This window comes from Rhinolophus sinicus, linkage group LG05, assembly GCF_036562045.2.
Source record: "Rhinolophus sinicus isolate RSC01 linkage group LG05, ASM3656204v1, whole genome shotgun sequence".
NCBI lineage: Eukaryota > Metazoa > Chordata > Mammalia > Chiroptera > Rhinolophidae > Rhinolophus > Rhinolophus sinicus.
The window spans coordinates 158,174,310-158,187,010 of NC_133755.1; the positions used below are offsets into that span (position 1 = coordinate 158,174,310).

Here is a 12,701-nt window from a genome sequence, read left to right on the forward strand (position 1 = left end):
ACACACACACACACACACACACACACACACACACACTATTGTGTAACCATGATTCCCCCTGTGACTATCCTACCTAATACTCTTCATTCTACCTGCCTGGTTTCCAAAATAAAACTGGAACTCACCCTGGATTGTTTCCTCTCCCTCTCCACCAGCATGGAACAGCTGCCGTTTGCTGAATCCTACCTCTTTACCAACCCTGAAGCCCATCCATTTGTCTCCCTGCCTCCAGTACTCAGCACTGTGCCTTGTAATCACCAAAACCCTTGCCTGGCCTTTCCCTAAAGGTACCGCCACATAATCTCTGTGCCTCAGGCCTGACAACGTAGTGCCTGGCACCTAGCAGGTCCTCAATCACATTTGCTAAATGAATGACTGCCTTCTACAACCTCTTCATGCATTTGCAAGAACATATGGCGGCCCAGGTGGTATGACTGGCAGGCAACCAAATGGAGTAGAAAAGTGATTCAAACCCACCTCCCTCACAACATAATATAATGCCAGAAATCTCCACTGACAAAATAGATGTAACTCTTGAGCTAAAGCATTATGTTTCCAGGAGGCCTCTGTTAAAAAAATCAAATGTGTTCTCTAAGATAAGAATTCTTACCTCAAATCAATTTATTTGGTCAATTAGCAAGGTTTTGAATGGGACATGGGACAGGTGAGTTTTGATATCTAATTAGGTCAAATGAGATCCACAGCATAAGACATTGCTTCATGAAGGGACAGGATCTAAAGGAAAATCACAGAAATAAAACTCAGGACATTTAGGCTTTGCCTCTAGAGTTAGATCTATCATAAGAAAGAAAATCTGATAATTTATGTTTGAGTCAGAAATAGGAGAAGATGTACTTCCTGTCTTGAGGCTCGAGGCTCTGCTTCCACTTAGGATAATTCTCATTCGAGACATGAATCTAATAAAACCATGTGTTTGGATTTCCTGGAATTTTTCTGACTTTGAAAATGGACTTGTTCCCAAAAACTTCCTTGTTCCATCTACCTTCATGAATGGGCAGTTTCCATGGTGTCACAGGGAGAATGCAGGCAGCTTCCTGATGCCAGCTCACTGCTGCCAGACTTGACACAAGTGGCAGGTCAAGATTTATCTTCACCGAGATAAACGAGCCGCCAAATTCACCTTCTAATGTATTGTCTGAGTCAAAACAGAATGAAATGAGAGCTAATAAAATAATTCAGCTGGCAAGAAAATATAACTCAGCTGGCAAGAAAATATTCTACATCTTATTTCTAAGAGTGCTCTAAACCAGGTTGAAGCAGCTCAGGACCTACCAGATGACACTGATGACGAGAGTTGCTACAGGTTCACTGGACTTCCTCCCTCCCTCCCTTTCCTCCTCCTCCCTCTCTTTCTCTTTTTCAGTTATTTTTCCCTTCCCTTCATCTTTCCTCCCTTCCTTCCCCTGTTTCTCCTTCCCTCTCTTCCTTCTCCCTCTCTTTCTTCATTTCCTTGCATCCTTCATTCATTCAAAAAATACCTGTTGAGAGGCCTTACCACCAGTCAGATGAGACAAAGACAATTGTAATTGTACAAAATCCTTGTTCTACACACACACATACAGACACACACACACACACACACACACACACACACACACTCCTACTTTGGGGCTCCTGCTGGCAGCTTCTCAAACTGAAATCAATATTGGTATTTGTCACATTTCAGTTGTGGCACAGCATTCCTGATGTTAATGGCATGTTAAAGGCCAAGACAGGATGGAACAGTGAAGGCGACTGATAGGAGATCTGGGTCTCACTCCTGCCTCTGCCCTTGACTTGACAAATGACGTTGGCCAGGGACCTGGGCTATAAGATCCTCATCTGGAGAAACAAAAGGTGAGCCTCGCCTACTCAAGTTCTCTCCATCTCAGCTGATTATAAGATCTGCAAGAGCCTCTCAATGTGTGTAGAGCTCAAGGATAATAATGAGGAACCTGGTCTTTCAAGGTCAGAAAGGTGAAAATAAAAGCCATTAAAAACAAACAAACAAACAAACAAAAAAAAAAACTGGCGTTTGTAAATCCCTTGTCTAAAAAAGAATATATCATAAATGTAATCAATTTTTATTTCCACCAATGTGAAATATTCAAATTGCTTTTCAGGGCCAAGCCTTTACAGGAGCAATACAAATGAGAAGTAGGAAAGTTATTGATTGGATCCCAGAAAATTTCTGTAGAGAAGCAGTGCCACCTGCTGGCGTGTTGTGGTTCTGCGTGTGGTAAATACCAGGGGTGCCAAAAAAATTAATAACGTGGATACTAGTCAACGTTGCTCAAGCAGTAGTTCGCCGTAATCAGAAGTGTCTGGACACTGATGGTAACTTTGAGCACCTCTTGTAATTGCAGAAGTCAAACCTGACTTATATTCATCTTTTGTTATCAGTATATATTATTACAATTTTAATAGTTTTTTTCCTTTCTTAAAATGTGTATACACTTTTTTTGGCACTCTCAGTATAAATCATGATGAATGAATTGTCAGCCTGGGACTTCACTGAATACCAAAATCAGGAGCATTAGTTTTAATCAGAAGCTGAGCCTTTAAACTTTGACAAGACCAACAGACTGTGGAATGATTTCTCCCCAGCTTAATTTTAGCCATGGTTTAGATTTATTTTTGCATCAAACTGCTCATCCATGTTATACGTCTTTCTTTACAAATCAGCTTCAATACTATGTACCAATAAAAGCCACTTACTCAAAATTTGTTATTTTGAGTACATAGCTAGGCTCAAAGGTTTAAAATGTCCTTTACTTCAGACTCCATTAGTCAAATCAACCAACCCATCATCTCTCCAAGTCTCCCACCAGCTCTAGAATTCAGCCACAAGGAGAAAATCAGGTATTTGCTGAGTTCTGTTAAACACAGGGCATTTTATATACTGAGGGATAGAGAGAAGTGTTTGACTCTACATTCTGATTTGTTATTGTGGAAAATTGGCAGGAAAATATACAAATATAAATAACAACTATAAAAAGTAAATAGTCATGCTGATCAAAAAACAGATGAACACGAACATGTCCCTGGGTGAAATGGACCCTAACTGCCTGAGAACCAGTGCTTCAGGCAGGGGGCAGAGAGGGCTTGAGGGAGACAGGGTTTCTTGAGCTGCATCTGGCAAAATTATCAGCATTTGGATAACATTCAGGGATGATGGAAAAAATGGAGCAAGCACAAAAAAAATGGAGGGAGATAACATGTTGAGTTTTTTATTTAACAAGAAAAAAATGAAATGCCATGTGCTTGGAAGCACCAGGAAGATCAACTTAACCTGAGTAAGACTTTTTAGGAGAATGGTATGCGATAAGGCAGGAAAGGGAAGTTGAGACATGATTAGATGATCCCATAAATGCCAGAATTAGGAGTCTGAGCTTGTTCCTGTAAGCAATTGAAAAGCATTGAAGATTTCCAGGAAACGAAAGAAAACGATCAGAACTGTGTTTGAAGAAGACTCACCTGGCAATTAGATACAGGATGACATGATTATAAGAGGTGAAAATGATGCCCTGAATGTAAAAGACACAGAGGTTTAAAAAAGCGGGGGGGGGGGGGGGGGGTGGAGGGGAGGAGTTTTCAAGATCACAATGTGCATATAAAAACAGAAAAGGAAGCTGGCGCTATGATACTTCCCTGTATCGAGGAATATGTAATGTCGTAAAATTACTTTGAATACTAAATCCAGGGGAGGCTCACTATACGAGCAGAAAAAAGAAATGGAGACACACACACACACACACACACTGCTATAGAGGGAAAAGGATCCTTACCTGAGAGAAGCAATAGCAACATTAAAGGACCCAAAAACCCAGAGACATCTAGAGGAATAAGAAATAGGAAAATAATTGAACAGACATGGTTACGCATTGTAAAGAATGCACAAATAATAAATGAATTAACTCACTGGTTAATTAAGATTTTTTCATTATAGAGCTTTGGGCGGGAAGGAGACTTAGAAATCATCTCCCTGTCAGTGCAGGCACACTTTGTGCAACACCCTTATAAACAGCCCCCCAATCTCAGTGCTCTGTCTAATGGCATGAGCTCCCTGCTGTGCCAGGTGCATCATCCAGAGATCTGCACAGAGGCAGGCCTGGGGTCTCCCCATCCCAACACCCAGTCTTTTCCCTAAGGCTAGATCACCATGCTCATTCCAGACTGTCTACTTTGCCAAAGTCCTAAAAATGATAGGCCAGTACTGAGTACATTGCTCTAGAAATGCCCTAAAAATCAAAGCATTGCACAGGATGATCATGTCTCCCTGCCTTGGTTCACAGAACAGAGCCTATGATTATACTCAGCATGGGTCTGTGCAGGACTCACCTCTGGGACTCTTTTTATTTGTAGGTACTCAAATGAGCAAGGTCAGTTCAGCCCTCCTCTCGGGCACTTGATGGTGCTGAGCCTAAATGGGGCATATGTTTTGTTATTCCCTGTGAGGTTTTATCTTTTTGACAGCATTTCAGCCCAGACCAAACACTGATCTGGTACCTGGTAAATATTAATATTTAGTGCAAATAATTAGTGTTCTAATTTAGAATTGTAAGTTAGGCTACTTTGATATTCCACCAACAGCTAACCCTTTTCATTTCTTCCCCCATCTTCTGTCGATCACCCCAATAAAAAGATGTGTTTGTCTAGGGCAACGATTATGTCTTGGGCATGCCCATTTCACCAAAACCTACCAGAGCAGGTGGCATCAGCTAACGAATTTAATTTTTATAGTTTGGAACCCAAGTCTCCGCCAGCAAAACAGATTTCTGGTTGTGTCTCGGGTCAGAAGCCATGCAGCTCTGGATCTTCTGCACTGCTCTCAAGCACTTGACCAACCCTTGAAGCACAATCAAGTTCCTTGGATGTAGATAGCCCTTGGGCACAGGATTTAAATGAAAAACTTCAAAGAGTTCTCTGTGCAGTCTCTGAGGAGAAACACAAGCTCAGAAGTCTTGGAGACAGTAATCAGAAAAGTATCTCCCCAGTGAACTCAGAATCAGGCTTGCAATAGAATCTTGCAAGATAAATGTAAATAACAATGGCCTCTTTTGTGTAAAGTTAAAGAAGAGTCATGAGAATGTGACAGCCCAGATCTCTTCCGTGCAGTTCTCAGGATTCTATTGTCATTTATTAGTTAGCTTTTCCTTCCTTCCTCCTTCCCTCCCTCTTTTCTTCCCTTCCTCCCTCCCTCCCTCCCGCCCTCCCTCCCACTTCTTCTTCCTCTTCCTCTCTCTCTCTCTCTCTCTCTCTCTCTCTCTCTCTCTCTCTCTATCGCTGTAACACCTCCTATTTGGGACTAGCTGTACAAGATATGGTAGGATTGCAAAAACAAGAAAGATGATAGACTCTATTCCTAAGGTGTGCATCTGACATGCATTCTAAAATTAATTTTAAAATTATCCCTTTCCTGCTGAAAGAAAAAAAAATCAATGTTTTGATACCTTTACTTTCTACAACTAGTAAAAGGGAGATTCCCAAAGATGAATTATTAATGTTTAAAATTTTATATGTACAAAATTAGCAAATGTTTTAAAAATTAATCAATATGACACTGTATAAAGCAAAAAGTAAAAGTGGCCCCACGCACGCACAATAGTACAGAAAACAAGTCACAGAGAAAGAGCGAGTGTACCCTTGCAGACATTTTTCCATGTATACAAACACTTGTAACATTTATGTAGCAAAATGCTCCAACAGCCTTCTCCTTTACTCTTGAAATCTTGGCTAAAGCTCCAAAGCTGAGGACAGTAGTCTCAGCAAAGCCACACATTGTAAATACAGTGCCAAGGAGCTACCCGAACTCCCTCAGTCTTATAAAGTGTTGGCCAAACTGCTCCTTCTACCCTCACCCCACTGCCCCATCCATCCTCCAGAAGCAGGTCAGGCTGACAGAAGGACAAAAGGAGTCATCCAGGCGGTGAGGTGCCAGCCTGGAGGACAGGTGCTTTGGCAGGAGCAGGGATGCTCCTGTCCAATCCCCCAGCTTAGTGCACACAGGGAGGGTACCAATCACAGAGAAGAGGGTCAACCTGCATGCTTACTGGGCTGTGGAGCTTCATAAAAGATCCACGTGTCCTTCAGCATCTGAGCACATAGACACTGCAACCTACTTTCACCTGGAGCTTCTGTGACAGCAAAGCAAAGCAAGGTAGCAGCAGCAGTACAATGGGCCAAAACCCCAGCACAGCAGTGTGATCTGAGTGCCTGGTGATTAGGACAATATAGACACAAATATTGAAACACCGTTATTCCAAAAGGTTGGCAAAAATTCAAAAGACGGATAAAGGGGCAGCCGGTTAGCTCAGTTGGTTAGAGCGTGGGGCTCTTCACAACAAAGTTGCCGGTTCGATCCCCCGTGGGCCACGGGGAGCTGCGCCCTCCACAACTAGATTGAAACAACTGTTTGACTTGGAGCTGATGGGTCCTGGAAAAACACACTGAAAATAAATTTTTTAAAAGTTAAAAAAAAAAAAAACTGATAAAATCTTGTGTTGGCAAGATTATGTGGAAAGGGGCACTCTCAGACATTACATGCAGGGTTACAAATTTGAATATCTTCTAATTACAGCATTTCTAAGGTCTCTTTCAGCCTTTATATCCTATCTTATGAAAGCAATTTATAAATAGAATGGGTGCTAGACATTTCTAAATAGCACCACACATCAAACATTGCTATTCAAAGAGAAAACTAATTGGAATTCATCAATCTCACAACTCAGAGGTCTCATATTAATTGTGTGCATTGGAGCAGATCATTTGATGCAGGAAGTTGGCCAGATAGATTGCATCTTCAGATCTTCAAGAACACTGTCAAAAGCCTTTCATTACAAATGTTTGCATGTCACTGATGTTCCCTGCTACACAGAAAATGGGTTGGCTGAAAATGTTCCCCAACGTGCCCCCACGCCAGCTCAAAACTGAAAGCACGGGTGACAGCAGCCTGGCTCTGAAGTCAGTATCTTGAAATTGTGAAAAACAGCAACTGGTCACTTTCCCAGGTGATGTGTTCACTGAAAATGAGTTTTCTTCAGGACACACTGATGCAGGCTTCAGGGACTGAGCTGGATTTTGAGTGTGTCTGACAGGTGGAGAGAGGAGACTAGAGTGGACATGCCTGAAGGTGCAGCCACCTGCCAGCTGCCCCCTCCAGATGTAAACACAGACAAAGCCTGCGCTGCTGCTGGAAGCTGCCAGCTATAAGGAAGGCAGGCAACATTCTCTCATCCCTGCACTCACTTCTTTTCCTCTCTGATTCTTCTCTTTCTCTGGGACCATCCAATTTCCCCCTCCTTTCCCTGTTCTTTGTCTTCATTCTTATTCCCTCTTCTTTGTTCCTCTTTCTATCTCTTTCATATCTTTTCCTCCATCGTGCCTTTTCCACCTAATGCTAAACCCCAACCCTGGTCTATTACTGGATACAAGGAAACAATGTCACTTTGAATCATTATAAGTACCTTAAAAAGACCAGTCCTATGGTAGGGAGTGGGGTCCGCAAAAGCTACAGTGGTCGTGGGCTGGCCACCATGAAATCAGCAGCCCGAGGAGGACACACCAAGATCCATAGAGGCAGCATCACCTTGGCTCCCTGGTTCTCTGAATCTAAGCATCAAAATCATCAGAATTTAGTAATACTGATTCTTAGCTCCGTTTTCAGCTGAGATGGTAATTGAACATGTATAGAAAATACCCCTTTACTCCCAACATTATAGAATGACTGTAAATACTGGAATATATATAAGCTATATATTCACAGCCAAATTCAAAAGGAAGAAGTAACATCTTGAGAACAATACCTTTCAGAACATGGCTATGAGAAGGTATTGAAGCTAGGTAGTCCTCAGGTGTGTTGGGAGGTGATATGAGCCTCAGAACTAAAGCTTTGGAGTTGGAGCCCCAAACCTCTATTCAACAGGCCATTGGAACTGGACCCCCTGTACAAAGCCAAGAGAGAAAAAGCCAAGTGCCATCCTTGATGAGTGAACAGAAAATTCTACTCAAACGTTGTAAAGCTACTAGCATTTCTTCTAATAACCTCTGAGGCTGAACAAATCATAACACTAATAATGGGCCCTCTTTGGGGATTTTAATCTAGGCAGATGACAGAAGCAGAGGAATCTTGCAATGAAACCTGTTTTAATACTGTATTTTGGATCTCGTATTAACAAATAAGCAGTTAGCATAGAAATAGACCATTAGTTTCTATAGCCAAATGTTTGGAATTTTGCCTGGAATCAATCATTCTTTTATTTGCCAAAAGCCTGTGCCAGACATAGGTCATATATATCCAACAGGCACCACTTATGGGTTTTTATGGAGGTAAATTAACAGCTCCATTGTTGGCAGGCCATTTAAAGACACTCAGCTAGAAATGCTGGCTGCTTCACTGAAGTTATGGATATTTCTGAGCCTTCCTCGGAGGGTTGTAAAATCTTAGTGGAGTAGCAACACAGCAGGGTGATTCAGGCCCATTTAGATTTTGTAGCATGTAGTGAATGACTGTCTCTTTTTTTCACCCTAACCCTTTCCTTCCAGCTGGGAGAGCCACCTCCAGAACACTAACCTAAGGAAGTGATGGTCTCCATTTGCCATCCAGGTCACAAAAACATGGATTTACAGTGGGCTTTTCCATTCCCTCTGATAGTAATACCTTTATTTGTGTAGAATTTTATAAGTTTACAAACTACTGTCACAGGATAACCCAGTTTGTATAAAGGGGCCAGATAAAGGGGTAGATAAAGGGGCCAAGGTCACCATCCACAAATGTGAAAGAGCTTCAAGGAGGTTTGGTGACCTGCTCAATGTTACACAGAAGAGCTGGGGCTTGAATCCAGGTTTTCAGTCCACGACACCAAGTGACCAGGTGGCTTCTCTTTCCAATGACCATGACCTTCCATTCTCCCTATCTTCACACTTGATTGACTTTGGCTATCATGCTCTCTTTTTAAAAAAATAAATTGTAGTAAAATATACGTAACATAAAATTTACCACTTTAACCATTTTATATTTCAAGTGTATATTTCAGTAGCATTGAGTTCATTTACGTTGTTGCATAACCATCAACACCATCCACCTCCAGAACCGATACTCTGTCTCCATCAAATAATAATGCCCCATCCCTCAAGTCCCTGGTACCCAGTATTCTGCTTTCTGCCTCTATGAATGTGATTATTCTGGGTAGCTGATATAAGTGAAATCATACACTATTTTCCCTTTTGCGTCTGACCTATTTCACTTAGCATAATGTTTTCAAGGTCCATCTATACTGCAGCATATATCAGAAATTCAATTATTTTTAAGATTGAATAATATTGCACTGTGTATATATGTCACATTTTATTTAGTCATTCATCTATTGATGGTGCCCTGAACTCTTACCTCCTTCTTTGGGAAATAGCTCTTCAATTTTCCTTTTTCTGTGGATAAAGCCTGGTAGAAGTATTAATATGCTCTGGGCTGGGAACAATCCAAGCAGCTGTTCAGCCCTAGAATTTGAAACACAAGCAACATGATAAATAGAATAAAAATGGAAAAGTCTTTTAGAAAAACACAGCTATAACCAGGCAAGACTGAGTAGTAGTTCTGGCTACATAGAGATGTTCCAGTTCTTATTAATTCCTTCCCTTTCATTATCACTTATACCACAGCCAATATTAGATTTTGTTACTGGAATCCAAAGATCTCTAACATTCATTAAAATCAAATGAGGAGTAGCCCACTTCCACAGCCTCAATTCTAGCTATGGGCATGACTTCTTTTCCCCTTGAAAGAAAGTATTCGAGGTTTATTTTCACATTATTGGCCTATATAGATTTGTGGGGACAGGATACAGAGTGTAAGGGGTAGAGTGAAGGAAAAATAGAAGTTTATTGCCATTTTTTTGCCCTCTAGATGAACTTAAGTTCTCTTTAAAAACCAACTTATTTCACTTTTGCTCACTTTATCTTGTATCTGGGCATAAGGACTTCATTGTCAGTAGTAAGAGGCTTTATAACTCCCTCCAATCTGGTCTCCCCAAATTCCTTTGAAATGTGTTTATAGGATATCCCCATGTTCCTAAGTGCTCTACAATACCAAATCCCAACGGTCATGCTTTTGTTTTCACCTACAAAAACAGAGTCTCATTTCTCTCAAAATATTCACTCATTCAGCAAATAATTATCGAACACCTAAAACATACCAGGCAGTGGGCTAGGTTCTAGGGACTAAGCAGCAAACAGGACAGACAGGCTCTCAACCCTCGGCCCTTGTGAAGCTTAACTTCCAGTGGGAGAGATCAAAGGTAATGAAACAATCAGGTAAAGCTGTGTAAAATCCTAACTCAAATAACTGCTCTGAGCTACTTTGAAGCAGGATGTCACCTGGTCAGAGATGCAGAAAAGGCTTCCTCTAGAAAGGCTGACTGAAATGAGTTTGAAACCAGTACAATAAGTAGGAGTTACCTAAGTGGAATAGTGAGGTCTGAGGGAGGAAGGGTTTGGCAGAAGAATCGATGGCATAGGCAAAAGTTTTATGTATGAAGCTGCCCTGGCATCTCTGTCTCCTGAAATTTCAAACTTTCATTCTGATTTTACCTAATAGTTTTCACCTGCATTTTCTTTTGGCAATGCTTTAGTATACCATATCCGATGTCAAACTCACAACAGCCCTGTTAGACCAAGAATTATCAGGTTTGGCTGGGTCCCAGATTCTGCAGCCCATTTCTCTTCACTCCCATCTTTCCATGCACATACCGTCCACGTGAATTTCATAGTCAGGTTTTGCCCGGCAAGGCTGAGCATCTCATGGGCTGAGAAGGAAGGGATTAAAGGAGTTCTGGGCTCAAGTTAATGTGGTGGCCAGTTTAACCCTGACCTTGTGTCTCAGTTTTTATAACCAGGTCACTAAGAGAAGACTGTTTTTCTCACAGACCTAGTGACAGCTCCCTCTCTGGCTAACCTTCCTGGTGTTCCATCTCTGTCCAGCACCGGGTTCTGCCTTGCTGTTTCCTATCTCCCTGCTGGGAATCAGAGCCCCACCCCTGGGTTCCAGCAAAGCCCTTCTGTCTACAACCACATTTCCTGAGGCCACACTCTGCTTGCCAGAGTTTGAAAACCTCCCCTGCCCTTGTAGCACCTACCCTGTTGGAACAGGTGCCCTTCCCCTTTCAGCTGTTTGCAGTGACCACTCACTTCCTAGCTCAGCTCTGAAGGGTGTCTGGCCCTTCAGCACCTGCCCCACTCCTTTGGGGACATCGAGTGCAGGCTCTTTCTTGTCTTCCACCAGGCCACTCCCCACTCAGACCAGACCCCAAGCAGAACTACGGCCGAGCCACGTCTCCTTACTTCCTGGTGTGGGCTCTTCACACTCCATCCAAGTCCTATAACTAGTAAATAAAGCTAGCTGTGGCAACTGGGATTTATGCACTCTGGCTCAGATGTAAAAAATAATTTGTGATTCGAGAGGGATTTTATTTTCATTAGTTGAGGAGCTTTGTCATCCTTAACATGTATTTCTTTGACGGGTCAGGAACCATTTGTAATCAAACCATCTCCAGCCTGATGAAACTCACACTGTCTGCAAATTGACAGAGACCATGAGTCATAAACGCAGTAGCCAGGATCCATGATGATTAGATCAGGGTATACAGGGAGATCTGACCAGGTCTCACCCACTTCCCCTCTCCGAGGTCAGCCAGGTCCTGTGGGGAAAGGCTGCAGATGGCTGCAGTTTCTCTACTCAGTGCTCAGGGCCCTACACTCCCACCCAGGGCTCTCCCACCCAGGGCTCTCCCACCTCAGGGCTCTCCCACCTCAGGGCTCTCCCACCCAGGGCTCTCCCACCCAGGGCTCTCCCACCTCAGAGCACTCAAGGTAGTAAGGAAGTGAAAAGCATCAACTCTTCCCACTACTGAGCAGCCCTCTGTAGGGAAACACCCAGCTCAAAAGCAACCCACATTCCCCAGCCATCTACAGTCACTGTGGAGGGCATTTCAGGGTGCGTCAGCTCCAGTGCCAAATCGCTGCTAAGGACCACTAGCGAGGCTGGACTTTTCTTTTGCTCTGTTCCTGCTCTTTGACACAATTTGAAGAGACGATAAGATGAGCGTCTCCTCATAGGTCCTCATTCCCTGACACCCGACCAGAACAAAACTGCTCAGTCATTTCCTTGAAAACTACACAGGTTGCAGAAAGGCCAAGCTCAAAAAATGCACCAGGGAACATGAGTTGTCACGCCACCTCACATGATGTCTCAGAATCTGTAACCTAATACAAATTCCCATAATCTTAACACTTCATCTTACTTAGCAATGCTCTGTGACAGAAATGTGTATACAGATCGCCGGGGAGTCCTTGATAGGAGTTCTGAGTACAGGCTGTTCTGACAGTATCTGGGAAATACCTAAGGGTGGGGGAGGTTCAGAGGGTGAAGAATGTTGATGATGCAGATATTAAAAAAAAAAAAAAAAATCTAGAGAACAGCACACTAATAAAATTGCTATGTAAAACATACCCAAAAATGAAACATAAAAAGAAGGAGGAGAAGGAAAAGGAGGAAGAGGGAAAGGAACACAAAATGGGAGAAAGCAAGAGGCCTCCTGCAGCGCCTCTCCCGGTGGAGGTGCCCCGACAGGACCGCACACCACCACCGCAGTTATTACTGCAGACCCTCTATCTGGTCCTCTGAAAGAGTTTAACACTGTTCTTTAAAT

At 42.6% G+C, this 12,701-nt stretch overlaps 1 long non-coding RNA gene across 1 annotated transcript in view; it reads right to left on the bottom strand.

Annotated features, from left to right (window-relative positions):
• LOC141571716 (uncharacterized) overlaps positions 1-5,132 on the bottom strand; it is a 66,188-nt gene extending 61,056 nt beyond the window's left edge. Inside the window, exons 1-4 of the long non-coding RNA XR_012496753.1 lie at positions 4,342-5,132; positions 3,789-3,836; positions 1,004-1,156; positions 611-735 (exon numbers count right to left, since the gene is read on the bottom strand). This is a non-coding gene — a long non-coding RNA (uncharacterized LOC141571716). The remainder of the gene's footprint in view (positions 1-610; positions 736-1,003; positions 1,157-3,788; positions 3,837-4,341) is intronic.
• Positions 5,133-12,701: the final 7,569 nt, after the last annotated feature.